The sequence below is a fragment of the Notamacropus eugenii genome, chromosome 1 (genome assembly GCF_028372415.1).
Source record: "Notamacropus eugenii isolate mMacEug1 chromosome 1, mMacEug1.pri_v2, whole genome shotgun sequence".
Classification (NCBI taxonomy): Eukaryota; Metazoa; Chordata; class Mammalia; order Diprotodontia; family Macropodidae; genus Notamacropus; species Notamacropus eugenii.
In genome coordinates, this window is record NC_092872.1 from 676151858 (window position 1) to 676155305 (window position 3448).

Consider the following 3448-nt stretch of genomic DNA (forward strand, 5'->3'; position numbering starts at 1 on the left):
AGTATACACCTATCATATCTCTTTTATTGAAATCTAAATATTTAAGAAAAGTAGATGCCCAGACAAGAGATTGGGGCAATCACTTCAGGTCTTCCTGACAAAGGAACCAGTAGGTGGGAGAATCAGGAACTTGGGTAGTAAAGATTATATTAATGACCTTGTCTAAGCTAATTGATCAATCAGCAAGTATTTTTAAGGGCCTACTACGTCAGACGCTGTTGGAAGGAGTGGAGGAGGGCAGTAAAAATACAAACAATGAAACCATCCCGACTCTCAAGGAGTTCACATTCCAATGAGGGAAACTAGTGCAGGTTAAAAAAAAAAACAACAAACAGCAGATATAAAGTTAATAAATACAAATGCACAGAAAGCAGTTCAATACAAGGTTGTTTGGGAGGGAGAACATGAGGAATGAGGGAAGGACAGAAATCAGGAAAAGCTATGTCTGAATGCAGGCCAGGTGCAGCTACTCAGAGCTGAAAACAAAGCATGAGCTGGCGGCTGTCAGTCTTGGTCAGGGCATTCCCATTTAACCAGAAAGAAATCTGAACCTCCCCATTTAAAGACTGGCATCCTCTCATCACAGGCCATAAGCACACGGATGTATTCTAGCAATTGTTTGTGATCTTTTTTTTTTCTCAAATGTCAACTTTTATTTAACTTCTCAGAAAATTTCAGTATACTTTCCAAATTTGGGCAAGCAGAGATGCAGATTGAAATATAAACTTCGCAACCTCACTAAGAAGGATAGTCAATGTTTGTCACTACTTGGGCAGAGTTATTTACAATTCTGGAAAGGCTATGGGCTCACCACATCAAAGGCTCATTTAGAAGACAAGGAAGGTGGAGATAGATAGCATCCATATCCTTCGACTCAAAAGGCTGCTTATGTACTATGCCCATTGGACATGAGAAAGGGTGTTTGGAGCTTCTTTTCTTAGGCTCAGACCATGTAGTACACCAGTTTCTCTGAACTCTACATCAGCCTGGACTGTGCTTTCCTGCCTGTACTTTTGATCTCTAGGCATGACTTCCGCTCAGGCCCCTTTTTGCTTTGTATTTTCCTTCTTGCTTTTCTAATGAACGAATCCCATGTTCCATGGGATCCACTTTTTGAGAGCAAGATTTCCCAGCCCAGTTGGTCAGCTTCATACTCCACAAGATGTCAACTACCAACCACTCAATGCTCATCTCTTTCTGTCCCTGACTCTGACTCTATGCAGGGCCCAAGGGAGGAGGATACCCATTTCCTTATAGAACACTTCTGATGCAGAGAATTTCCATGATCGTTGTTAGATAATTGCCTTTTGTAAAAGAATCCAAAAGCACTAATTGTAACCCTAGTTATAGTAAGGACTAATGTATGAACAAAGGTCTGAGTTTTCAAATCTTTCTTCTTTATTAGATTTTGAGCTCACTGAGAACAAAGATTTTTTTCTTTTCTTTGTTTCCTTATTGCTTAGCAAAATACCTCACACATAGTTGGTAACAAATGTTTGACTGACTTATCCTATAATCCTGGAAAGGGGCAGTGTGGTATATTGGGCAGAGAGCTGACCTTTGAGTCAGAAAGTCCTGGATTTAGATCCTACCTCTGATAGATGTTATCTATGTGGCCAGGTGTTAGTCACTTGACCTCTTAGTAGCCTCTAAATATCTATCTAAGACCATAGATTGCAGAGGCAAAATGTACATAAGTGATGTAGGGGGTGAGGGTCAGGGGGTAGTTTCTACACCAAGAATTCCTGACAAGGATAAAATCATATATCTGGATAAAAAAAAATCAAAATCTTGCCAAGAAGAGTCACACCTATATGGAGCAAATAGTAGTGGTATTCATCCATGAATCACACAGAAAATGCATACAGCATCAAAAGATTTAAAATTGAAAGGAACTTTAGACATTAATGATCATAATATCCTTGTTTTACAGATGAGGAAATGAATATCCAGAGAAAAGCAGTGACTTGCCCAAGGTCACAACTCGTACTTGACTCCTTAGAAAATTCAGTGATCTCTCTTCAATGAAGGGTAATTTCCAAATGTTAGCAGGGGGATGCACAGAATTAAATACATGCTTAGTGACCTTGATAAATGAGGATGGCTGGTGACCAGGGCTGCTGGACTACAGCTATTTTCCACATGGGAAACACTGTACACTGACTGGGAGCTGTCCAACACTCGAATTTAGAGAGACGGAAGGAGAACATTTGTGTGTGACTCTAGCATTAGGGTCAATGCCAATTGTCCAATATCTCACTGATCCCTTTGACAAAATAAGCCTGGACCAAAACAATGACAATATTAACACCAACAGCAATAATTGAAATTCCTATTGTATTTTAAATTTTACAAAGAACTTTATATACATCATCTTATTTGACCCTTCTAATAGCCATGTGAGGTTTTATAAACAAGGAAATTGAAATTGAAAGGTCAAGTGACTTGTTTTGTTTGTGTTTTTCTCTATACTCCCAAGAGTCTAACATAGTGACCAAAACACAGCAATCACTCAAGAAAAGGTTGTTGACTGAATGATACATTGAATGCCCAGCTGGGATACACCACTTTAATACTCACTACTTGACTTGAAAGGATACAGGTTTAAAACATCACAGCCAGGCTATGAACCCAGGTCCTCTGAATCCAAATTTCCTATTTCATCTAGTATAGAATTCTGTTTTACCTTGTGGTATCATCCTGGCTAGTTCAGTGAATAGAGCACTGAGGCTGTAGTTATGAAGACTTGAGTTCAAATCCACCCTAAACCACTTTACTAGCTGTGTGACCCTAGGGCAGTCGCTTTGCTTCACCTGACTTAGTTTCTTCAAGTCTGAAGTAGGAATAATTTTATTACACCAAGCATTATTATGAAGATCCAACAGCATAATATTTATAAAGTGCTTGGCACTTACTCTATTATAGATACTTAATAAATAAATATTATATATATTATATATTCCCTTCCCCCATTTGCTAAAAAATATATTTTGAATGTATTTTAATTGGAGACCTGGGGCAATTTTTCAGATCATTCTATCCAGTAAAGAGAAAAAAAAAACATACACATAATCAAATAGTAAGGGAGTAGGGGGGGGGGGGGGGGGGGGGGTGTGTGCAGTTTCCTGGCTAGAATGATTTGAACAATTGGCTCCACTCTCTGCTTCACTTCAGGCTTAGGGACTGCCTTCATCATTAGCTCCTGAAACCCATCATAGGGTGAATAACATATTTGAGTGAATGACTTGAATCAATTCCTTCTATTTCTGATATTCAACTTCCACTTCTCAAATTGTTCACCATTCTTCAGGGGATGCACTATAAGCGTAAGGACCATTCAGAGTTCCCAGAGTCAGTCAAAAAATCAGCTGTAGATTCCATTCTGCTCTTTCTGCTTATTTCCCCCATAATATCACCCCCCCCCCCCCAGCCCCGTTCCATTGGCATC